The 26,923-nt window shown below is 47.5% G+C and overlaps 1 protein-coding gene across 10 annotated transcripts in view; it reads right to left on the bottom strand.

Moving 5' to 3' along the window:
* The window catches only part of elna (elastin a), an 87,497-nt gene that overhangs the window by 54,523 nt on the left and 6,051 nt on the right, over positions 1 to 26,923 (bottom strand). Inside the window, exon 1 of one of the 10 annotated variants that reach the window (XM_061826540.1) lies at positions 1 to 54. This exon is cut by the window's left edge and continues 52 nt beyond it. The exons of the other annotated variants lie outside the window; for them this stretch is intronic. The gene's annotated coding sequence lies outside the window, so the exon portion shown is untranslated. Of the gene's footprint in view, positions 55 to 26,923 lie in introns of those variants that run through there. 10 annotated transcript variants of the gene reach the window in all.

The following is a 26,923-nucleotide window of genomic DNA, read 5'->3' as shown; positions in this document are numbered from 1 at the left end:
GACCCACGCAGCTCGAAAAGGCTTTTCACATTTTCAAGCTGCTTTGATTTGCCACGTTAACCTTTGTTACTCGCAAAAAAAAAAAAAAAAAAAAAAAAAAATCAACTCAACCCAAATGCGAGATCTTATGAAGTCACCTTTCGGCAGGCAGAAGGAAGCTGCAATCAGAGGTAGCGAGGACAGCGCTGGCATCCGGCGCAGATAAGGATGCCGACGGAATGAGACGTCAACCTGGCCTTGTCGTACGCCGTAATCCCGAGTAATGGCGGGTGTCAGTCTGCTAACGAGACTCAGGAGTGGGAGCGGCACGGCTTCGGTCCGCTCTCGCATTTAAATGACAACATAGCAGAGCGTAAACACGTCGTACGGTATGTCTGGGAATCATTTCTGCCTGCAATACCGAGCCAGAACAGGATGACCCAGCGGGGGATCCACCAGAATCACTAAAACCAGCAAGTGCATGATTTGGGCAGTGAGCTTGCGGCCGAACGAAGAAAACGGCCAACTACCCACATAATCTCCACTTTCCCGAGGTGAAAATGAACGTCACAGGGGTTGACTGTCACACTTTAGTGTCTTGGGACCAGAGGACGGATGCTGACCTCGAAGTAAAAGCCCGTTTTCTGTTTGTGAGAATTCCGCTCCAGCTCAACCATCTTTTGATTCTAGGCTTCGTATAGCAAGCAAGTTAAGTTGCCTTGATAATAGCAAGGTTAGCAATCCAATGACAAGAAACGCATCATCGGCGTCACGAAGGGCCCAAATAACAAGGCCATCCTGAACGCCGCCGAGGACTTGGATGGCTATAAGTAACAGAAGACTGGCACGATAGTGTTGGAAAATAAACAAGCTGTCACGACCCATCGCAACGGAGGTAGGACCCAAATGCAGGAGTACACGGGAGACGCAGAAGTAATTCGGGAAAAACGTTTATTATTCAAAGGTCGGGGATCGGGCAGGCAGTCAGGTGCAGCGGCGGTAGTTGGGACGTCGGGCGTGGAGACCAGGTCAGCGGGCAGGCAGGAGTCGGTACACGGGAGATCGATCGAGGAAGGCAGTAGTTTCAAAGGAGTCGGGCTTACGGGGTCGGAGGTCGGTACACACAGGAATACGATCAGAGATACGGGGGTGCTCGAACTGGGCATGAACCTCAACGATCTGGCGGAGCACCAGTCGTCACCGGGTCCTATAAGTACCGGGCGCACAACAAGGTGCGGGTGTGGGCCAACTAATTGGCTGGCCACGCCCAGCCTGGGCAGTGATGCCAGGAGCAAGAGTTTGCTGGAGAAGTAGTCCACCCACCCCTGTTCTCACCGACTAATTGCATTTACAGACAAAGTACAGTACTGTATGATGAATCGGAGTCACGTACGGGTTCAATACTTTATTCAAGAAATATTGGGAAGTGTTTGGAAAAATGATCCTGAATCTGTCTCGCAAATATTCCAATCTTACCCAATACTTTATTGCCTAGTCTGGAAGAGTCCATTCGTTTTAGTGCGAGGTTTTTCCTGTCCGATACGGGTCTTGAAGGTACCGCATTTTGCAGTAGCGTCAGTCAACGTAGGCCAGAAATCTCGTCCTCAAACTTCACCCGACGATTGGCCGACAGTCACGTTCACGCGACGATCACCTACCAAACGCAGGCGGAACAGCACCGACCCAAACAGCGCACGGCTTGGCAAGTTGGCTCGTTAGCTTTGGATTTCCGTCGCGGCCGATGAAGTACTGCGATGTAAAGTGGGGAATGAAAACTAACCAAGATGAAGATGCCATTTGCACTCGCTTCAGCTCCGTCGGATCCCGGCGGGGGCACCGGCCGGCACGTCCTTTTCCAAACGCAACCGTGGAATCGCTTTGGACCAGAACCCGTGCGTTACTTCAGAAAAATATGTCATCATTCACAGCGTTTTGGGACTTCGAATAGACGAGGCCGCAGTTGAGCTTCTTTTTACTCGAGAGCAGACAAAGTCATTCGTCCACCTGACAGACTCGCATGTTGCGTGAACGATAACGGGACGGACCGTCCGCGCCAAAACATACGGCGTTCGTCATCGAAGCGGCATTTTCATACTTCCTCGCGCTGATTTATGAAAAGTTGGGCCGAGACGAGGCGCATTTCATCTGATTATGAAGTGAGAACGTGTGGTGCCAAATCTGTTTGGCTTCGCTCTAATGATTCCATTTTGAATCAGAATCGTCCAATATTATCGATATACTGCAGTGCATAATCGGGATATGAAGATTCAACATTGCATAATTTGCGTGACAATTTACACGCCATATTTTTGGGTGAAAGGTTAAATTTAGAACAAACGAATCACATTCTCACTCGTGTGAAAATGTCTGGATTATAACATGTTAGGCTTATGTCCATATTTGCAGCAATGGAGACTGATGTGAAAAAAATGGAAGAAAATATGCTGTTGTCAAAACATTTCAAAGACGTTCACTGTTTATTCCTCCAAACGGATGAATCGTCAAAAAGAAAAGAAATCGCAGAGTGTTTCCGCCAGAACTTAATATGGACACGTCCACAATGAGTCCAATTTTAGACAATGTCCCAGGTCCGCCTGTGTGGAGTTTGCACGTTCTCCCCGGGCCTGCGTGGCTTTTCTCCGGGTTGGGCGCCACATACATCCTGTAATTAATCGGAACAATCTTTAAGATGGGTGGCACGGTAGATCAGCTGGTAAAGCGTTGGTCCACGGTTCGATCCCGGATCTGTGTGGAGTTTGCATGTTCTCCCCGGGCCTGCGTGGCTTTTCTCCGGGTTGGGCGCTACATACATCCTGTAATTAATCGGAACACTCTTTAAGATGGGTGGCACGGTAGATCAGCTGGTAAAGCGTTGGTCCACGGTTCGATCCCGGATCTGTGTGGAGTTTGCATGTTCTCCCCGGGCCTGCGTGGCTTTTCTCCGGGTTGGGCGCTACATACATCCTGTAATTAATTGGAACAATCTCTGATCTGGGTGGCACGGTAGATCAGTTGATAAGTGTTGGTCCAGGGTTCGATCCTGAACCCACCTGTGTGGAGTTTGCACGTTCTCCCCGGGCCTGCGTGGCTTTTCTCCGGGTTGGGCGCCACATACATCCTGTAATTAATCGGAACAATCTTTAAGATGGGTGGCACGGTAGATCAGCTGGTAAAGCGTTGGTCCACGGTTCGATCCCGGATCTGTGTGGAGTTTGCATGTTCTCCCCGTGTCTGCGTGGCTTTTCTCCGGGCACTCTGGTTTCCTCCCACATCCCGAAAACATACAACATTAATTGGACACTCTAAATTGCCCCTCGGTGTGATTGTGAGTGCGACTGTCTCCGTGTGCCCTGCGATTGGCTGGTGACCAGTCCTGCGCATCGACAGCCGGGATAGGGTCCAGCACTCCAGCGACCCTCGTGAGGATAAGCGGCTAACAAAATGATTTTAGTCAAGATGGAGGCAAGCAAGTATCGGTCAACTACAGCACAGAACCTTGAACAAAAGATGAAGAGAAAATTTCCAATTAGGCATAACCCAAAACATTTGTTTTTAACGAAAGTTTCACTCCAAGTTTTGGAATAACACAAAAACAATTTTCAACGGAAACGAGTGGGGTGACCCAAAACGGCTCCACGAGAAGGATTTGAGACTTTGAACACGTCACAGATTTTGAATCCAAGCTGTCGCCGTGCCAGCTAACTACAACTAGAAAACGTTTTCAAATTCCAACTTTTATAATGCATATGGTGGCAATTTTGTCAGTCGCAAAAGTGGTCGTTGCTCTAACGGAGCTTTTAAATAATAACCATCATTTCGGGCACTCAAACGATTTCCCGTCAAGTCCGGCGGCGTCGTAAAACCGCTGATTGGCGTCACTTCGGGTCACCGCGCCCAATGATTCCGTTTCTCCCGAGCCACCGAATTACGTTGTTTTGCGGTCCAATAATCGCACATTGTTACCTCTAAACTCTCCCGTCGCCGTTTCTGCTATGAATGAAGACGTCTGCATTCATTCATTTCTGTTTTGTTCATATTTGTTTTTTTTTTTTTTTTTTCTTGAAGCGAGACGTTCATAAAGGACGCTTTGCTTCCAGAATACACGACGACGTGACGTCATTGCCTGAAAAGCAAAATACATGAAGTGGGCTGGATGAATACATTAAAAAAAAAAAAAAAAAAGTGTTACACGTCTATACCTTTTGCGGAATTTCTGACGTTTGATCAAACAATTCGAGTCATTTTACTCACAAAGTCCCGGTGCGGCGGCCAATCCCGACCGGTGGCGCACGATATTCCGAACACAAACATCGCGTGAAATAACAAGCTCGTATGATTGCACTAAATCGTGAATTAGAAAGCAAAACACCGGGGAGGGGCATGGACCCAATGCGACCATTCTTTCCATGTTTGATTTGTGACAAATTGGGCCGGCCGAGGCCCCCCCCGAGTGTATTCTGGACCCGAAAAGTGTTTGTCCTCTTTCATTGGCTCCCCATTTGAGCTCCGTCTGCTCCCCTTCCTTCGGACAATGTTGTTTTTGTCCAACAAAAAAAAAAAAAAGGCTCCGATGAACCAAAACACCGAAGGCCGGGGGTGAGGTCCAACCGGACTTTATGGCACCGTAAATCACGACTTCTTTACGGCTGCGGCGTCGCCGTCATGGAATATTTGGTATTTATATATTTACCGCGCATTATTGTGCCGGCGTTTTCGGCACGGAACAGCATTCTTCATTCAATACGCTCTTTCTGACACGAGCATAATGCATGAACATGAGGTCACGTGGGCCGGCGCCAACATCTGCTCCCTGAACAAAAACACATTCACTTTATTGGTAGCATCGACATCCAGAAGGTCCAACTTCCACGCGTGCGTCGCGTCCCCGTTCGGATGACAAGTGCGCCGGTGCGCACGGGGTTGTTTTCGTCTCGTTTTGTCTTGGTGTTGTGCTCCTCTTGTGGGAATCGACTGCGCAACACTGCGCACGTGGCGTTTCTTTTGATACAATAAGGCCTTGTTCACAGGTTGCGTGTTTGCATCCTCCCTCGGGGAACTGGACCGGGTAACAACCGAGACGGGTTAGCCGACACGGATGATGCGAGCGACGCTGTCACTGCTGGACGGCTCGAAGCAAAGCAAATTTATTTCTGCAGCGCATTTCGTAAACAATGGAAGTATGAAGCCAGTATTCAGTACGTACAGATGTGATGGCGGACTGTTCAGAGTTCCATTGGACCTGTTCTCCATCCATCCATCCATCCATCCATTTTCAACCGCTTTTCCGGATCAGGTCGCGGGGGAGGTAGCTTCACTCGGGATCCCCAGACTTCCCTTCCCCCAGTCCAGCTCTTCCGGAGGGATCCTGAGGCGTTCCCAACCCAGCCGAGATAAGTCGTCTCTCCGGCGTGTCCTTGGTCGTCCCCGGGGTCTCTTTCCGGTGGGACGTGCCCCGGAACACCTCACCGGGGAGGCGTCCGGGAGGCATCCGAATCAGATCAGTCACCTCATCTGGCTCCTCTCAATGCGGAGAAGCAGCAGCTAACACCGAGCCCCTCCCGGATGACCGAGCCCGGACACGGTGGAGGAAACTCATTTCGCCCGCTTGTATCCGAGATCTTGTTCTTTGGGTCCCGACCCACAGCTTGTGCCCATAGGTGAGGGTAGGAACGGAGATCGACTGGAAAATGTCATGTTCCTGCCGGTCCAGCCCTGGCTGGCCAGGTCCCAGCACACCGGCGCTGATTAGGAAGCGCCTCATCCTCGCTGATTCACCCCGGTATTTGTAGGACCCAGGGGACAACTGATCATCGCAACTCATGCCCTGTTCCTGCACTCCTGTATTCTTGATCGTCAACCCTGGTGTACCGACCTCTGCCCGTCCTCCGACTGACTCCGTAAGCTTGACGTCTTTGACACTCCTGCTATCTCTGATCGATCTCCCGTGTACTGACCCCTGCTTGCCCGCGGACCTGCTCAATTCAACCTAACCGCTGCTGCACTTCACTGTCTGCCTGATCCCCGACCTTGGAGCAAATAAACACTTTTCCCGAACTACCTTTGCGTCTCCGGAGTCCTGCATTTGGGTCCTCCCTCCGTACCGATGGGTCGTGACAGTCAATTGATGGCTCCTCTCGAGGAAAATCTGATTTTGTTTTTTATTGGCACCTCATCAGGTACGGGCACCGGTATTATTGAATAACACTTGAAGCAAAAAATTTCATGCTTAACTACATCAAATTGTGCTGATTTGTGAAAACAGGACTTCATGTATGGATCTCCAATTCGCCAAGTAGTCTTTAGATCTCCAAGTGAACGTGATCCTCGTAGACTGCTTGAATTATTCCTAAACCAAGAAGACGGCGGGGTGGTCGTCGGCGGGTGAACACTTTGCATACATGCAGGTGAGGAAGGCCGTGCCGCGGTCCGGGCTATTTTCTTCCTTAATGACCGAGGAAGCCGCAGACAGGCAGACTGGCTCACTTTCAAAGTGTGATCCGCTCGCCCAGACGAGGCTCCAGAAGGGGTACTGAGCATCAGGCACCGGGGGAGAACTGATGAGCCCTCGCGAGGGCCAAACCGGGCCGCAAAGTGACTCATTTTTGGCATTGACATTTTCAAGAACAACCCGCAGGAGAGCCGTGTACGCAATTGAGCGGAACGTCCAAGGATCTGGGGTTCCAACTTGTTTAATGAACGTGATTATATTTAATATCCGTCCAAAGAAAAGAACTGCTGGAATAAAGGAATGCGTGCACGTCATAATGGTTATTAGTAATTGTTTCTTGGAGGCATAAAAGGCTTTCCAAAACGGGACCGCACGTAATTGGGTTCATGTATGCGAGGATAAGAATTCAAATGACATGTGCGCAAAGGTGGAAGTTTTCACTTTGAGCAGGTCAAAAACTGCGCGATTATGGCCGGTCGCTGGGAATACGTTTTACGGCTCCGGCTTTGATCCTCGGGCTCGTCGTGTATCAGATAAATGCGAGGTCGCAAGGTTATATGGGAAGAGACCAATTTGTTTTCATGAGGTCACTCGCGATGATTACCCATTTTTAAAAAAAAAAGTCATATTTCCACGTTAAGTCTGCTTTGTCTCCCAATAACGGAGAGAATTGTGGAAGAGTGACGAATGGGATCTGATGGCAATTGCAAAAACTTTTGGATTAATTACAACGGCTGACGTAGGGGTACATTTGCCGGACTTTGGTTCAGTAACAGGTTGTCTCGCTCTAAATGTGCCCTGTGATTGGCTGGCTGCCGCTTCGGGAGGTTGCTGTCCTCCTATCGCTAAGAATGAGCCGGGATAGGCTACAAAAGTGGAGAAGCAAAACAGGAAACGGACGGACGGACGGACGGACGGACGGCTCGGCAGTGGAACCGCGAAAACTGATCGACCTTGAGGTTGGACAATTCTGAATTCGACCCAAATATTTGACATGAAACATTCAAAGACTTTGACATTCGATATCAGACGTCAATTATCACGCTACTTTATATCCATCCATCAATTTTCTTAGCCGCTTATCCGCACGAGGGTCGCGGGAATGCCGGAGCCCATCCCAGCTGTCAACGGGCAGGAAGGAAGGGGACACCCTGAAGTGGTCGCCAGCCAAAGGCAGGGCACGTGGACACAGACAACAATCGGACTCGCAATCACACCTCGGGGCAATTTAGAGTGTCCAATTAATGCTGCATGTTTTTGGGATGTGGGAGGAAACCGGAGCGCCCGGCATTAGCTCGATGGACAGAGATGACCACAATTCAAAGGCATAGACAGCCAATCAGACGGAGATTGCTCGTCCTCGTCGATTTCTGACTGGTTTCAAGACCTCGACGGGTTTCACGTCTGCTTTCAAGTCATGCTCTGAATTGACGTCCCTCCTCCGGTTATGCCGCCTTTCAAAATAATAAAAAAAAAAAAAAAAAATTGTTATTTTAAATCACGGGGACGCGCGTCGCGTATGAGTTTCACGTGCGATCTCGTTTGCCGTGCCTTCCGCATCTGACATGTATGATACATACATACGTAGATGTACTGCAAAAGGAATGCCCCTCATGATAGCCGCTACAAGCTAATTTTACCCTATTTATCAGTTCGCCCATAAAGCTTTGATTGTATTTTTATTCAGTGGGGGGCCATTTAACACCAAGCCACCAGTTTAGATTTCATCAACGGTATAATAAGATGAGAAAAAAATGCAAAACACAAAAACCCCCAACCTCATCTCCATAAACACAGCCGATAATTTAAGAAGATAACGCTGTTATTTAATGCTAATCGATGCTAAAACTGGAGCTCGGTTTATTTTTGGGGCTCCATGTGACAGACAGTTCTTGAATGATTCCACAAAGAGTTCCATTCCTAAATAAACAGAGTACATCACATAACCCGAATACCATTAAATATCACTGTACTGTGCTCTTGAGATACCATCTAATTTCATGCTTTCATAAATTGTTAAAATGCTTAATTTCAGCCTGATCCTAGTTTTGGGGCTTCAGATGCAGCAGCATTTCATACGCTACGAAGATTTTTTTACGAGAGGGAGAAGGAATTTTTCGCCGGTGTGCTGTAGGCGCCGACGACGCGGCTTTTCATCGGGTCACTCCATTTCCAGTGAAAGACACGCTTAAGATATCCCAATCATTAAGTCCGACTGCGAGAATGCCCATTGTGGCTGAAATATAAGACATGGGAACATTTTTCTCCCAAAAACAGTGACGTTATCAGAAGCGGATAGCGGTAAGATTTCCTGCTCCGTCACAACTTGGGTGGAAATTCTCGTGCGGAATTCAACTGCAATTCTTCACCCACTTTGCGGCAGTGCTCAAGTAGTGTTCCGCTCATTTCCCTCATGCTCACAAACACACTTCCTCGACATTGTTTTAACTTCCTTATGCCGTCCTGAATGGAATTATTAGGGCTGATAGAAAGGGGGGACGGGCGGCGGAATTTACCACGCACCGAATGCATCAGCATCAGTGCAGTGCGAGAAGTTGATAAATTGCATTCAAGCAAGAGTCACTGATGGCGTAGCGGTACACACACCTGCCTTTGGCGCGGCGTGGGATCGATTCCCGCTCAGCGATCGCCTCGATGTCTGCCGTGTGACCGACTAGCGACCAGTTCAGGGCGCCGTCCGCCTTTCGCCCGAAGCTGGCCGAGACGGGCTCCGGCTTTCCCGCAACCCTCGGGAGGATAAGCGGCTCTGACAATGACGTGACACTCAAAAGTCACGGAAGAACAGAGTCAGTCGACGGATACTGGTCCGCCTCCTTTGGGAACCATTTCAACTCAAAAGGTTCGAGGTGGAAACTGTTGCCATTATAAAATCTTTATCGTCATCCATAACTGTGTTAGAAGTTAACCATTGTAATGTTAATATCAATAGATGAGAAGGTAGTTACACGGCAGTGTAATTTCCAGACTCACGGCTTTCAACCTTGCATCTTAGACAATGATGCGGCTAATTTATGCATTTTTTTTTCCCCCTAACGGCCGACAGGGGCGCTCGAGCAGAAAAGGTGAGGTTTAATGTAACTTTGCGCTTTGCGCGTGAATAAAATTAGCGTGAAATCAAGGAAAATGCAAGAAGAAATGCATATGGCGCGGCTTTCGAGTTAAAAGCAAGCGAGCTGGCCGATAAAGAAGGAAACAGAGCCGCCGCGCGTCAACTTGGCATCAATGAATCGACGGTGAGACGCCGGAAACGCCACCGGGAAGAAATGGAGCAATGGAAAGTCGAAAAAAAGCTTTCGGAGCTAATAAAAAGCAGGTGGCCTGAAACGTGTTGCTGCCGTGTCTCTGTGACTTTTACCGGTATGTTTTATTCAACCAACCCCGTTTGGGAAGAAAAGCTAAGGTATATTATTCAAACTTTGAAAGCTCTTTTTGTGTATCGTCTTTCTTTGGGTTAGGGTTAGCGGCTTATGTATGTACAAAATGTTTTTTTCCTGTAAAAATGTACTAGGGGTGAGGCTTATAATCAGGTGCGGCTTATAGTCCAGAAATTGCGGGGAGTTTCTACCAGGCTCTGAGCTTAAACAGTGGTCTTGGCGGTCTTTTGGGGAATATGAAAAGGTCACAGAAAGTCAAAACAAAACAAGTAGCAAAAATCCTTCAACGACAGCTCAATTGAGTTCTCGTGAGGTACTTTACACTTTTGCTGAGGCCTCTCAAGTTCTGCTGACTTTTCCCGCGACACGCCGTCGTGGCAAACGTTTCGTCGAAACAGCTACGGAGGCCGATTCCAGAGCCGTTTTCCCACATTCGGATAACTTTGGGGGTTGGCGTGTTCCTATCTGGATGTAGTTGTTGGCACACAGCTGTGGATGTTTAATGACATAGAAGCAGTGCAGCATGTATGTGAACGGTCCTCATAAAGTGCTCAGGAAGGGTTTGGCATCATTGTTCTCCGCAACGTCTAACGTAAGTGAAATTGTTGTGACTGGAGAAATGAAAACATCTCCGTTTTCCCAACGCGGCACTCGTTCTGCAGACCAAAAGGGGCCGCTCGGCATGTGGACACATTTGAGTGTAATCAGATGTCCGCCCGTTCATTTGATTTTATTTACATTTGTATTTGTAGTGCGGCGCTTTCCTTTAATGCTTCCCATGGATTCTACCAGGGGGACCACTCTCTGCTAGACTTCCTCAAAATAATCATCATAAGACAAAAATAAACTACATTTGGAAATAGTTTTACGAAATCAAACGTGTCGCTATATTTTGTTGTGAGCCCAATCAAAATGGATGTTTATTCAGAAAATTAGTGTCCAGAACAACAACAACAACAACAACAACAAAAGATGTTTTCTTACTTTCAGTAGGTCTTGCTCAGAAAACATCTTTCATCTTTTATAACAGTTAGGGGACTTTTCTGTTTTGGAACCCAAATAAATCTACTGAAAATTGTGGGTGTCATTTCATCTGGATCATATTTAGCCATTTTCTTTCTCGCTGCTGTCAACAAGCGATTAAGAAAAAGAATCTTGCCCCGGGGAGCCGTAATTCAAGACGTGGCCTCAAATTTTTAATTATTCAATAAAAAGTACTAAAAAAAAAAAAAAAAAAAAAAACGTTTAACATTGCAAATTATCCGGATTATTTATAATTCCAAGAGAGGGGAAATACGAGCGCACAATCCTCATGTTGATGGAAAAATATTTGGATTAATAACTACATAACTGTCAAAGTTTTAGAAAATGGTGAATGAGATTCGTCTACACTTATGAATCCTCGTTTGAGTGTTAAATGTACAGAAAGTGGATGATCCAATCAGCTCCATCTGAAATTTGGCTTTGCGAAAAAATACAGTCGAGGCATCTTGGCGGTCCGAGTGGCCCCAACTACCAAATTCTTCGTTTGCTTCCAGCGTACCGCTACTTGGTCCATCGAGATGATTCTGCTTCAGATCATTGATGCACACATTGTACTGTAAATGTTAGCGTCAACCATCTTTCCCTCTCGGAAATAAATCGCCGAGGCTCCGTCGTCAGAAACCAACCATAAAACTGGATCTGGAGAAAGAAGCGAAAGTGACGACGAGCGCCGGTCAAACAACGCAAACGTGCTTATCCGACGGCTCCTAAAAGATGAAAAGCACCAAATGTGTCGAGGTTGTTGTTCTTGGACGTCATCTCCGTGACCCTCCGACTCTCCAAATGCGATACCACACCCATGACAAGACCGGGATCCTTTTACACTTTTTGGGATGACACTGATGAGCCGTACACATTTCTGAGACTTAGGAAATGATTTTCACAAAATATGGGGACGTGGGATGATTTCTCTCTTATATCTCGGCCAATGATCAGTTTTCATTTGAACAACTTTGTCCTCTGTGCTGATTTGCACTGTCGAGACAAATTGCTAAGCATTTTTTTTTTTTCCATTGATTCATTCATTTTCTGAGCCTATTATCCTCACAAGGGTCGCGGCGGTGCCGGCGCCTATCCCAGCTGTCGTCGGGCAGGAGGCGGGTTACGCCCTGAACCGGTTGCCAGCCAACGGCAGGGCACACGGACACAGACAACAGTCGGACTCGCAATCACACCTACGGCCAATTTAGAATCCTTTTTGGGGGATGTGGGAGAAAACCCACACAGGAAGGGGGGGGGGGGTTTCAACCTCGGACCTTCGAACTGTGAGGCCAACGCTCGATCCAGTTGCTCCAGAGTCCTGCCCTGACTCGATCCATACATTCTTTTTCTGTATCTACCGCTTATCCTTGCCAGTGTCGGTGGTATGGCAAGGGGTGGCGGAGGGAGCGGTGGACCTGGGCATTCAGTTGAGGGGCATCAAAATACTCCAACCATCCCCAACCCGAATCCCCTCGACAAACAATACGTGAACTACGTAACTGGTGGAGCGATATTCCCAGCTACAGTCACCAAATGGGTCATGGGTCCTCTGTGTCCCGGCAGTGTGATGAATCTTATTCTTTGGAGGAGAGACAGGATGGACCCTACAATGGTCGGCAGCCAATGGCAGGGCACACTCGGGCGACAAACCAAACCCTTCACACTTGCGGTATATTCAGACCTAAAGATCATGTTTTTGGAATGTGGGACAATGAAAGATCCATGGAGAAAGCCCACATAAGCACAGGGAGAACATGCAAATTCCACACAGGAAGGCCAGAAACCAGATTTGAACCACCAACCTTCGAACTCAGGTGGATATGCTCTGCACCATGTTAACTTAGTGCCACCTTCTTCTTCTTCTTCTTCTTCTTTTCCTTTGGGAAGACCCTCCTGTCCCCCGAGAGGCTGTCTCGCCTCTTCTGGAAAAGCCAGACGACAAACCTTTGCTTTCTTAAATGTTCCTCGCCTCTTCGAGCCACGCTCTCCGGTACCACCGATTTAAGTCAGTAACCTCCTTCAGACGAGATTGTCTGGACAAGACGTACGGTAATCCTTCTACCTCCGTTCATGTATGTCACCCTATTTTCTTGCCTCTTCACTGCCGCCATTTTCATCCTTTTGCAAAGACAACCACCATCGGTCCCTCCAAGTTCCTTTCGTGGATGCCAAACGTATCCATCGCTTCTTCATCACCACTGTTTCCTTCGTCAACTCGTCTGTTACAACCTGCACCAATCGTGACTGACGCTCTGATGTGTTTTTTCCACCACTGGGTCACATCCCACCTGTGGGCCACGGCCGCTAATCTCATTACACATAAAAGCCATAATTTCGAGTTTCAACCTGATCACTCAATCCGATACATTTTCTCAACATTCTTAGGTCGATTGTGCTTTCAAATAAACCCAAGTCCATTTATCTTCCCTTCTCCACCGATGCGAAAATTATTTGAACCCATCCCGTAAACTTGTAGAACTTTCCACCTGCGCACAACACATCAATCTTTCTCCGACTCATCGTGTCAAGCAACTCCGGAGCTTCACATTCATTGATAAGCTCTGCGATTTCTTTCCTCTTCTCTTCCTGCCCGAGAAGCCGCTTTCCAGCCCTCTTTTGTCTCTGACTGACACTTCATTCATTTCCACCGATGGCCTGCGGGTTAACGGCGCCGGAGGCCACGACCGACCCAGTGTGGAATTCTTTGGACCAACGCTCACACTCGTTTGGCAAATTTTTAAACCGGATGACTTTCTGATTATCCGTGCCTGCGACTGGCCCGGAATTTGCACGGGCTTGCGCCCCCCCCGAAGGACGGCATTAACTTAATCCCTATTAATTCGTTTTAAAATTGTATTTGAGGAACATTCGGATGTTTCAGCTCTAACCTTGCAGCGATGTGCAGGAGCCGAGGATATTCCCGTGATAATGAGCCTGGTCAATAAAATTAAAATGAAATTAGACAGGGAGGAAAAACATGTCTCCAGGCTATTAACTTAAAGACACATACTGGGCACTGGTACTGGCGTTCCGGATTGCTATTCTGTCTTAAATGTAAAGCCATCTTTTCAAAGTTCAGAGGTGCTTAAGTGTGTTGCCAGTCACCGTGACAGAAAATGTGCGCTTTGTTTACTTTTGGCAACCCAACGCCGGACTAAGGAGGTCCCTGGCTAGCGCAAGTGAAAACTGTCAGAATTCTGTCACCTCACTGAACAAGGTGCAAAACAACAGTGGAAAGCTTGTGGCCTAATTTAAGGCCCCTGTTTCCTGTCTTTACATCATCACTTGGAAAGCGCTTGCCGTCTGCTCATGCCTCAGCTATTAAATCATCAAAAAACAAACACACAAAAAAAAAAAAAAAAAAAACTCCACTATTGGCAACGCAAGTGGCACAAAACACCTAAAGTGTTTTTTATATATATATATCAGGGAGGATACCAATAAAAAAGCCAAATTTGTCCATGAAAGAAATATGCACTTCGCCGTTTGTATCTTGACAAACTATTCCATATTTATTTGGCTATGATTTATTTGGGGTCAGGGGTGAGCATGGGACATTCAGTAGGATCAATGATGTCATCGAATGCTTGGGTGAGTTACGTCAATTTGACTGTAATTGCAAATGTTATCATGTCAAATATATTCTTTTCGGTTGAAAAATGCATAAAAAAAAAAAAAAAAAATCCGTCAGTAATCCATCTTGAAAATTTACCGTGGGGCGTCTTCAACTCTAAAGAGGGGAAAACTTACAAAATATTAACGTCCGATAAATTAGCTTGAGAAGAAATAAACATTGACATTAATGCACCATCTAACTTGACGATGATAAATGTTTAGAAGATAAACGCTGATGTGGAAAACGGGAATCCAGATGCACAATGAAACGATTACCACGCGCACGGCAACGCGACGGAGACTCGGCCGTTTAGTTCAAGGTCGTCGATGACCGCAGAACACCGAATCCGCTTCAGTGTTTGGCCTTTCCCGAGTTCAAATTGCAGGCTGGCAGGGACGAAGACCCGCTTCACGGTCAGAAAGCGTCCAGAAATCGTATCCCTGAAGAAAGTTGTGTGTTTTGAGAAACTCGAGTACGATCGCTCATCATTTCTGTTAAAAAAAAAAAAAAAAAAATGGTAAAATTAAAGACCGCATGCCCATTAGCTCTTCTGATGAGAGCATAAGTGAAAGCAGGATGTCTAATCGTACATTCTCTCTCGTGTGCGATGACTACTCTTTGCTGCCAGCAATAAAGTCATCATCCTTGACATACTACAATTTGGAATTTAACCAAAATATGGGGCGGGGTGGGGGAAAAAGTGCACCTTCCAAAATCTCCAGGTTTAGCCTTTAATTGGCATCATATCTCACGAAACTGCACTTTGTCAACCGTCAAACGATTCGCCCCGCACGTGTTGCCTTATCTTCGCCTTCCACGAATCGTCCGCTCCAAAAGACGGAGCGACCTCAACGAGGAGTGACGAGCTGAGAACGAAAATGAAAAATCATGTGCGCCGCTTACGTTCAGTAAGATGACGTGCAGTACCTTCAAAATCCAAAACCGTAACGTCATTGTCACCGTAGGCATTTTGACTTCTTGTGAAAGGGTTTAGGGTTAGGGTTAGGTTTGGGGTTGGGGTTTAGGGTTAGGGTTAGGTTACGGTTAGGAGACTTGTTTCAAAAATGCACAGAAATCCAAAGATGGGGGGTTGGGGGGGGGGTGTACTGATTTAATGCATTTGACGGGCTGAACACAGACTGGACATACACTGACTATAAAGTTAAGCGCTGGTAAATGGAGAACAGAACACGGCAGAACAGCGGTGAGATGTGACGTCGGTGTGTCAGAGGAATTTAAGGCGGAGGTGGGGCTGCATCAGGGTTCCGCGCTGAGCCCCTTCCTGTTTGCCGTAGGAATGGATAGGCTGACAGACGAGGTTAGACTGGATCAGCCTTGGACCATGACGTTCGCAGATGATATTGTGATCCGCGGTGAAAGCAGGGAACAGGCGGAGGAACAGTTAGAAAGACGGAGGAGAGGAATGAAGATTAGCTGAAGTAAAACAGAATATATGTGGAAGAGTGAAGCTCCAGGGAGGAGCGATTGCGAGGGTGGATGACTTCAAATACTTGGGGTCAACGGTACAGAGCAATAATGAGGGTGGTAAGGAAGTGAAGAAACTGGCCTGAGCAGGTTGGTGTTCCATGGGACAGAAGAGACTCCGCCGGGATGAAGGGCAAATTTTATAAAACAGGCGTGAGGCCGGCCACGATGCACGGATTAGAGACCAAACAAACAGGAAGCAGAAGTGGAGGTGGCAGAAATGAAGATGTTGAGGTTCTCGCTCGGAGTGAACAGGTTGGATAGGATTAGAAATGAGCTCATTAGAGGGTTAGCCAAAGTTGGATGTTTGGGAGACAAGGTGAGAGAGTGCAGACTTAGACGGTTTGAACATGTTCTCAGGCGAGAGAGTGAGTATATTGTAGAAGGGTGCCGAGGATGGAGCTGTCAGGGAAAAGAGCGAGAGAGCGAGAGAGAGAGAGAGAGGAAGACCAAAGAAAAGGTTGATGGATGTCGTGAGGGAGGACATGAGGACAGTCAGGGTGTTTGAGCGGAGGATGCACGAGAGAGAGGCGAAGGTGGAAAAAGATGACACACCGTTTGACCCCGTACGCGACAAGCCGAAAGAAAAAGAAGAACAAGAAGAAATGAAGACATCACCTGGCAGCTGCCGCCATTCCGGATTCTCCAGGAATGTCTTCACAGACCAAACGGTGCCGATTAATTCTCTGCCCAAAAATCTACAAAAATCACAAATTCAAAAATCGCTTGAACGTTCCCGGACAGGCCCGTTCCCAATATTTAGCCACAGAGACTTGAAAACATGACCGACCTGTCCCAAGAATTAGTTTTGCAGATTTATGCGGTACGACTACGTAATAGGATGAAGCAATTACACACATGCTGCATATCATTCGAGGTGCTTTTACCTCAAACATTACGTCACGAAAATATTGCTTTGGAAATCCAAATTGGAAGAGCGGCTTAAAAAGATGATCAAAAGAAGATGTTGGAAGCGGCTGGATTTCGCGGAATAAAAACAGTTTGACAACACACGGCGACGTGCGGATGCATCGTTTACGGCTCTTGAACAAGCTAAAAGCGACACACAAACAATAAGCAAGCCACAAAGCATGAAATTTGACCCATACTTCATAACTGCTCGTCGTGTTGGCTGGGTAAGTCGCAGATAATTATATACCGCATGTATCAACAGTGCAATACACAGAAAATATGGATGGTTCCACTTCCCCGTTTGAAATCACTCTCATATGGTGCCGATGCTTGCCACGGTCTGTCATGTGACTTTTTTTTTTTTTTTTTTTTTTGTTCCTTGATATTGACACAATCTTCTCAGTTGGAGGAACATTTCACATCCTTATTGGAACACCCTGTTGGTCCAAAGATGCGTGTATGTGCACAATAAACATGACGCGCCATGAGAAGTTTATCGAACAAGCACAAGCCGTGGAAAAATAAATCTGACTTGACGGGATTTCCTCTTCAAGTAAAACCGGCTGTTTTCTGTCCGCTATGCGGGACGGAGGACGGCGGCAGCGAGAAAAACTTCACTTCGAATATTTCGCTTCATCATCCGTGTCAGGGATGGGCAACTGGTGCCCGGTGCCCACCCTTGCTTGGAGACGCCCCCCCCCCCCCCCGATTCAGTTTGTAAAAAGGCGTCCTCGACAATGCGTGGTCACTTTTGAATCGGAAAAGCACCGTTGACCACTAGGTGGCAGACCTGCAGACCCTTCAACGCTAAGGAAGTGCTTCACCATCTGAGGAGAAGAAGAAAAGGAAGCCTTTTATGTTCATCACTGGCAACCAGTTCAGGGTGTACCCCGCCTCCTGCCCGTCGACAGCTGGGATAGGCTCCGGCACTCGCCGCGACCCTCGTGAGGATAAGCGGTGAAGAAAATGGATGGATGGCAGATGGAAGGACATTAAAATGGAGGATGATGTACACAGTTTGCCTAGAGACGGTAACAGACATGATTGACTATATCTTGTTGCAGAGTTGTACAAGACCAAGACCAGGAGACTTTCATCTCGGAGAAGAAGGAGGATTTATGCGCCGGTTTCACAACCTGCTCTCAGAATCAGAATCAGCTTTAACGGCCAAGTGTGTAAAACACGCAAGGAATTTTTCTCCGGCAGTCGGTGCTGCCCTGCTACGACAATCAGAACAAGGAACAACGTAGGAACAAGAACAAAGAACAAGAGACATTTCTTTTTGTAGGAACTATTCCTGATAAGCTTTGGTGCAGTCAACACAACCCGGCGTTGAACACGAAAGACTATGGAGATGATCGTGGACTTCAGGACGCAACCTTCACCACAGCTGCGCCTGACGCCGTCCAAACTGTCTCGTGCCAACCGGCGTCAAGACCTTCAAGTTCTTGGGAATTACAGTCTCAAAGGACCTGAAGTGGGGGACGAACATCAACTCCATCCTCAAAAAAGCCCAGCACGACCTGTCACAAGAGCTGCTGAGTCACAGTCTGGTTTGGGGCCGCCAAAAAAAGGACAAACTCAGACTGCAACGGACAATCAAAACCGCTGAACGGATGGTCCACGGGGATTCCAGTCTAGCCTCACCTGTCAGTCTGTGAATCATCATCGCAAACAGGAAGGGGCTCAGGACTGAGCCCTGATGCAGTCCCACCTCCATCTCAATACCGACAGCACACCTCGGCACTGTTCTGCTGCCCTCATAGATGTCCCGTACTTCTCGGGCACTTCAGACCTCTGCTTGGAGTATCACAGTTCCTCTGTAGATACTATGTCACGGGCTTTCTCAAGACCGACAACGACACAATGTAGCTCTTTCTGACCTTCTCTGTACTTCTCCATCAACACCCTCAGGATAAATAATGCATCTGTGGCACTCTTTCTAGGCATGTGGCCTGTTAGCACCCAGATTTTAGATTGGTATTCTGCAGTAAACTTGAAAAGCTACTTCAGTGACCGTTACGGGTTTTTGACGATGACCAAAATGAACCTTTTGGTGACTCTTTAAGTTGAAAGCCACCCACCCTGACCTGTTGAAGATGATCAAAAAAAAAAAAAAAATGCGTGATAAAGAATAGAATGTAATTATCATTGTCAAACGGACGACGAAAGTCAGTTTGGCCATCCCTTCATTTGCAGAAATGAGGTAATAATAAAGAGAGACGCCGTCACAGTTCTGCGTAGCCGTAAATGAGTAAGCGTCGATGGATATTATCAAGAATCTACTCATTATATTTCCATCTACAGTCAGTTCCATCTTTCCGCGCTGCCAAATTCCACAGGAGAAGGTAATTACGTTCACCCTAATCAATCATTGCGGGGATCAACATTATCTTTTTTAACCTGGCTCCCAAGTCAAAAGCGGCGAGGAGAACCTTGCGGCATTCGCCAAGATTCGGAGACTGCCTAGTACATAATTTGATTGCGAGAAAACATGACACGCGGATTGACGCTGCGTGTATGGATTGATCTCCTCCCCCGTTGCGCCAATTTGATCAATCCTTTCATTTGACCTCCCCCCAACTTTTGGTTCATATTACGACATCACTCGTATCAGTCAACTCGCTGGAGATGGTGGATTCAAAACGGTCTGCAACGGAGCAAAGTCCCTATGCATTATAATTTCATTCATGGAAGCGCTGTATTTTTTTTTTTTTTTTTTTTTTTGGGAGTTAATAACATTCAGATGTTTTGGAGCAGTCCGCCGACTTACAGTACTTCTGCAAACACCGGCCTGAATGAAAGAATACACGCCATCCGGTTACATCTGCTTAAAGGTCAAGTATCATGAAAATGGAGGATTTTTAGAATGTTATTCACGAAAAAAGGGAAGAAGCAGGAAGTGAGGTATGGGGCAGGAGCGCCCTCCAGCGGACTAGTTTTACCTGCGGGAAGCTAGCTCGTTGTTCCTTCGTGTTAGCCAAAATGCCGGCTCGGTGCATTGCTGGATATCGCTCGAACGCTCGGGAGGATGGATTTACCCTTCATAAGTTTCCAAGAGACCCGGTAGGTGTGTATACAGCTACTAAAAAAAATTAATAATAATTTGGAGGTGGGGGGACACCACATAATCCGTCTCTCATAACCTAACAAAAGATCAGCGTACGTATGACAGGGGTGCTAAATGTGTCGATGTGCTCGCCGGCGAAGGCTTCCGCGTCGTGCCTCGCCGACAAGCAAGGCTACGGCCGGGCTGGCTCACGCGTACTGTCTGCGAGTCTGTTGTGAGTTAGAAGTGATCCGCATGTCATCTAAAAATGGCTTGAAACAATAGGGTAATATTGCCCCGGTCTCTTCACTCAGTTGTGAGATGTTCTCTTCTTCGAAACGAGCTTCCGTGTCAGAAGGGGCGTGTCCTACAGTAGGGGACACAGGGTTGTTTTCGATGGCGAATGTCCGGCGTGATGTCACGGACAGAAGATGCAGCCAAGATGGCGACCACACGGATGTCGTCGAATGACACTTCCGCAACCTTGGGCATGGATGACGCGCTCTCCGCTCATATTTGAACACCGAAGTGAATAATGTTATATGTGTTTTTCATTTCAATATCAATTTTAGAATGTTTATAGGCGCGACGCTTGAACTTTAAGTAATGGCCGAGTATTAGATGAATCGTAATTTATTGCTCATTTCTCACAAAGGCATGCAAAGTACGTGAGTTCTTTGCTGTGAATGAATCTAGTTGTGATAGATAGATAGATGGGTGGATAGATAGATAGATAGATAGATAGATAGATAGATAGATAGATAGATAGATAGATAGATAGATAGATAGATAGATAGATAGATAGATAGATAGATAGATAGATAGATAGATAGATAGTCTACCCCACCCGCGTTCTGCCTGTTGACAGCTGGGATAGGCTTCAGCAATCGCCATGACCCTTGTGAGGATAAGCGACTAAGATGGATGGATGGGCAACACTTCGGGTAGCAAGATAGATAGATAGATAGATAGATAGATAGATAGATAGATAGATAGATAGATAGATAGATAGATAGATAGATAGATAGATAGATAGATAGATAGATAGATAGATAGATAGATAGATATAGATAGATAGATAGATAGATAGATAGATAGATAGATAGATAGATAGATAGATAGTCACGGACAACCCAATCGAGCATCTGTACGAGATTGAGCAGCGCGTCAACGTGACGAAAGGCCTCAAACTAAGAAGGCAGTCGGACAGCGCAGCGCTCCGCCGCTCATATTTGCTGACTTAATTTCATTCCACACAGCCGTGCGTTCCTCCGCAACCGCGTGAAACGGGAAGCTCCGGGCTGACGGACGACCCGGGGTGTCAGCTAGCGACGACAACGACCGCGTCGCTTTCATCGCGACCTCCCACGCGAAGCGCAATAGCGTAAACGCGGACGTTGTAATGATCCTCACATGCTTTGTTAATAATGTTTGAGTTAGCGTGAGGGATGTTGGACGCGCGCTCGCGAGCTGACTTTTGCCAACATTTGGTTTATATTCGTCTTCCCAAAGTGTGTTTGCTTGAATTTGGCCGGGGGTCAAGTCATTAAAACGCAAGCGATGTGACGGCCTCGATCGATGGAGCGATTGAAATCGTTTCGCAGCCAAAGAATTTTTGATACGATTCGTAACATTTAAAGAACAGGGAAATAACCGATGTCGTGGTCCATGTGTAATTTTGGGCTTGGTGGTCATCCGGGAGTGAATAGAGCATCCCTTTCAATTAATGTCGCATTATAATGATAAGTCATTTTTTGACATTTTTAATGAAAAACAAAAAAATAGACGTATAAAAGACCCTCTGCGGTTTTTGTGGGAGCTGAGCTGCACTCGGTGGGGCTCGGCTCCAATGGAATCTAAGTCAAAGCCCGCGTTCTGGAATATGACATCATCGCAGAATCGGGCCATCCATTTTATCCCGCTTATCCTCTTCAGGGTCAAAGGGACCTGGAGCCTTTCTGTCCGTTCTTAATGGCTCAGACGCGGCGTATGGATCGGGTAAATCAATGAGCGCCTTCTCCTTATACCGTACCAACGGATTTCTGGCTCATGTTCCAGTGAGGAATTTCAGAACCAGTACCGGTACTGTATATCATCTGGCGGCGGGGGCCGTGAGTCAATTCTCCCGATGCAGTAACAGGTGTTCAACTCGGGCTTCCAGGGCTGAAATTCCACGACATTCTACAAATTATTTCATGACTGCACCACAGATGGTAAAATATATACAATTTTTTATTTTTTTTTTCTCCCCCCCCCCAAGCATTAATGGCATTAATGACACGCACGACTGGGAAAAACTCAGCCTTTGGCTTCAAAGACCGTTTGCGGTTTCTGGTTGTAGAGCAAACCCTGGAAGCCGTCGGCTGTTGCAAACATCTGTTTCGGGTCAAATTATTTTTGCCCCGTAACTACGACTCGTTTGTACAGTAGGATTTGAGTTCCGTTTTTTTTTTTTCCTGATTTTATGTTGCACAGTATGGAAATCAGATGACAGCCGTCGCTTTGGTGTAACGTGCCACGACGTGTGATTTGAGGATGTTTTTATTTCATTTTCGAGGACAGCCGGTGGGGGAAATGCAGTAGACGGAATCCTCGGAGGCGGCACGGTCGCTCGGCTGGTTCTGAGGACCCGGGTTCGATCCCGGCCACCCCTGTGTGGAGTTCGCATGTTCTCCCCGTGCCTGGGTGGCTTTTCTCCGGGTGGGCACTCCGGTTTCCTCCCGCATCCCAAAAACATGCAACATCATTGGAGACACTAAATTGCCCCTAGGAGTGATTGTGAGTGCGATTGGTAGTCTGTCTCCGTGTGCCCTGCGACTGCCTGGCGACCAGTTCAAGTTTTTGGTCTTTCTCTTGGCCTCCTGGCCTTGGCAGGTCCAGGAACCTTTTAAGGATACATTCAATATCAATCTTGCCTCCTTAACTTTGTTTCGGTCTGTGCTGTTCCTACGACGAGAGCATTTCGGATCCTCTTCTTCCTCGTCACTCCCAAAAAGACTCTCGGCATCTTCACTCTGCCACCTCCAAGATCCCGGATTCGAGCGGCCCAAATGAGTTTCCTCCTCCGCAGGGTGTCCGGGATCTCCCTTTGAGAACGGGTGAGAAGCTCGGTCATCAGGGAGGGGCTCAAGAGTCGAGCCGCTGCGCCTCCGCATTGAGAGGAGCCGGATGAGGTGGCTGCTGGGGCACCTGATCCGGACGCCTCCCTGGCGAGGTGTTCCGGGTAAGTCCCACCGGAAAGGGACCCCGAGGACGACCCAGGACACGCTGGAGAGACAAAGTCTCTCGGTTGGTCTGGGAACGCCTCGTGATCCCTCTGGAAGAAGTGGAAGATCTGGTCGGGGAAAGGGAAGTCTGGGTATCCCTGATGAAGCTACTTCCCCTCGCGACCCGACCCGGAAAAGCGGTACAAAATGGATGGCTGAAAAAGATTCTTTCTAGATCTGCACCCAAATGTCTCAAGTTCTCGCTCAGGATGTTGTTTCGCGGAAAGCTTGTGAATCAAACAGGTTTTTGCACTCTCTTGCGACAAAAGGCGATTAGTACACGTTTCAGAAATATTTTTAGTTCCTAGAAAATCGTGAGAAAGTTTGCCGTGTACAAACAGCAGTGACCATGCGGGATGAAAACGGTGAGAAAATATTTCAGCCCCAAATTCATCCATCACATCTTGAAAATATGTCTCGCTTTGAGTGCGGTGACGACAGCCTTCGCGTAAATATTATTTTACCTTTAACATAAGGACTGGGGCTCTCCGTTATACGTTTGTCATTGGAAGCCATTGTTCCTACATTGACGCAGGGAACGTTCCCAAGTCCCCTGAAATGTTTTTTTTTTTTTTTTTTTTGAATGCGGCGTACGGTGGTGCCCTAACGACATGACGATAGATTTGTTTCTGGCAGTAAAGCCGTCCAGGAAGAGTGCTGCGTGTTTAAGAACTGACAATGCTTGTCATTGGCCGGCAATTTTTTTTTTGGGGGGGTTGAAAGCAGTGATGTCATTACATGACCTCACCATCAACACTTACCGAGCATCCAATCAACTTGTTCTGATTGGATCTTCTACGCTGTTCTCACTCCTGGAGTGGTTTTTACATCAGACCCTGGGACTGCGATTTATCAACCAGCACAGTCATTTCTGACCAAGTTTATGCATATATGAGTATGTAGTCATTTCTATTTGGTCGATTTTTTTCAGAGATCTGGGATTTGTCACGGACCAACGATGCTGGGGCGGACCTAAATGCAGGACTTCCAGGCAGAGGCGTGATGTTCAACGTGGTTTTATTCAGGAAACGGGGCCGACACCAGAAAGCAGTCCAAAACAAGGCGGAGGCACAAAAACGCAAGACGAGGCAGGACCCGAAAACACGTTCAGCAAGGTCCAGGGACTACGGGGCAAACTAACAAGCTTAACAGGACTTGATCAAACCAAAGGGCACAGAATCGCTGTGGCTAGGGGTTAGCGGAGAGTCTCACAGGCAGTCAATGCAAGTCATGAACGCAGGGCAACGACAAAAACTCCAACTTAAATGCCCGTGTAATTAGAATCCGTGACAGGTTCCACAGCAAGTTAGCAGCCGGCTTCTAGGTTAGCGGGTGCCAGGACATAATAATAACCGCACAATAAGTAACTTACAACTGCCCGAGATAACCACTGAGACGTACGAAGCCGCTTAAATTCCAATACAACGGGAGAGGGAAGGGTCACACCCGATCCCGAGGACCGACACTTGGTTCTGTTTTAGGAACACCCCAAAAAAGCACATCTGGACAACTAATTTCTAATTTCTCAGTCTTTGCGCATTTTGAATCCCCACTGATGGTGTAGCGGCACACACACCCGCCTCTGGTGCGGCCAGCGTGGGATCGATTCCCGCTCAGCGACGGTGTCGACATCTGCCCTGCGACTGACCGGCGACCGGTTCAGAGTGTAGTTCGCCCGAAGCTTAGCTGGGACGGGCACCGGCTCTCCCGCAACCCTTGTGAGGATAAGCGGCTTGGATGACAAATCTCGGGCGCGGCTCTCGTAATTAGCATTTTGTTATCAACACTAGGCCGACTCCGTCCGAGTATAAACAGTCTGCGTTCAGGGGTACTTGGCTTCCTCGCGGCAGTGCCCAGACAAACGAGGAAGCGGCGACTCACAACGCTCACAAATACGTATTCTGGGTTTTCTCACAAGTTCAACAGAGTTTCTTGGAGAACATTCAAATCCGGCGTCTGGACCGAAGCCAAAGATAAGAACAAGCCGAGGATACCGCCAGGTTGGCCGATTAGGGCAAGCCACGGAAACGAGATCTTTTCTACCGTCCTCGTTCGACTGACTAAACAATTCAGTCGATAGTTTCTGTTCTATTTTCATAATCAAAGATCTGCCATTTTACTTGTATTACGTCGTCGTCCGTCCCCCCGACCTCCTCAACTCATGGCCGGCAAGTAAGAGGCCAATCTTCTGAATTTCCACACGTGAACAGAAACGAAAGATGTCTGCACAGCTCTAATCGTTTGGCCCGAGATATAACGCTGGACCCGGAGAGGCTCGGCCCGAGGATTTAGCCGCATGGTTCGGAACTGATAAATGGCATTCGCGCTTTGTGGAGCATTAGTGGAGGATTCGCGTCTTCTGTTTTCACAGCTGCTCCTCTTTGAGCCGCGCTTTATGGAAAAATGATTGCGTCCAGCAATCAAACCCGGAGAATATTTCAAGTGACTTTGTCAAGTGGTAGCGAACTACAAGTGCGGACGTGACCTTTTCCTCAAGACGCGAAACGTGTGTCCATTAGCGAATTGTGAATTGCTCTCAAATCGCATTTGAACAGATAAACGGGACACCGGTGAGCAAATAAACTTCATCACAGAAAGGGCGAGGAGCCTCGGAGTTATCCTTTGACCTTACGACCATTTGCAAACACTCCCCAGATGCCGTTGGGATCGTTATCCAGTGAAGAAAAGAAGTATTTGAACCCCCTGCTATATTGCAAGTTCTCCCACTTGGAAATCAGGGAGGGGTCTGAAATTTTCATGGTCGGCTAACCGCATGTCCACTGTGAGAGAGGTCGTCGAAAAAGAAAAATCCAGAAATCAAATTAATGATTTATTTGTGTGATACAGCTGCAAATAAGTATTTGAACAGCTGGAAAAAAAAACCATGATAACATTTGGTAGAGTAGCCTTCATTTGCAATTCCATAAGTCAAACGTTTCCCGGAGTTGTTCACCAGGATTGAGCGCACCGCGTGAGGGATTTTGGCCCACTCCTCCACGCAGATCTTCTCTAGACCAGACGGGTTTCTGGGCTGTCGCTGAGGAAGACGGAGTTTCAGCTCCCTCCAAAGATTCTCTATTGGGTTTAGGTCTGGAGAACCTTGATGTGCTCCTTACGGAGCCACTCCTTGCTTGTCAAGTTGAAAGACGCAGCCACGACCCATCTTCAATGAGGTTATTCCCCAAAAATCTCACAATACGTGGCCGCGGTCATCCTCTCCTCAATGCAGTGCAGTCGTCCTGTCCTATGTGCAGAAAAACACCCCCAAAGCATGATGCTACCACGCCCACCGTTCACAGTAGGGACGGTGTTCTCGGGATGGAACTCCTCATTCGTCTTCCTCCAAACACGGTTGGTGGAAACATGAGCAAAAAGTTCCACGCAGGTTTCATCTGACACACAAAACTTTCTCCCGTGACTCCTCTGTATCATCCAAATGGTCATTGGCAACGTCAAGACGGGCCTTGACATGTGCTGGTTTCAGCAGGGGAACCTTCCGGGCCACGCGTGATTTCAAACCGTGACGTCTTCGTCACCTCGGAAGCGGTGGTCCCAGTCCTTTTCGGGTCATCGACCAAGTCCTGTCGTGTAGTCCTGGGCCGATTCCTCACATTTCTGGAGGATCATTGAGACCCCGCGAGGTGATATCTTGCTCCGATTGAGATCGACCGTCATTCCATTTTCCGACGATCGCTCCAACAGTGAACCTTTCTCCGTCTGGGGTTGCACAATTTTGTCTCTGGTGTC

The sequence above is a fragment of the Syngnathoides biaculeatus genome, chromosome 8 (genome assembly GCF_019802595.1).
Source record: "Syngnathoides biaculeatus isolate LvHL_M chromosome 8, ASM1980259v1, whole genome shotgun sequence".
NCBI classification, from domain to species: Eukaryota; Metazoa; Chordata; class Actinopteri; order Syngnathiformes; family Syngnathidae; genus Syngnathoides; species Syngnathoides biaculeatus.
Note: the sequence above shows the minus strand (reverse complement) of the source record. Positions and strands in the feature narration are given on the sequence as shown.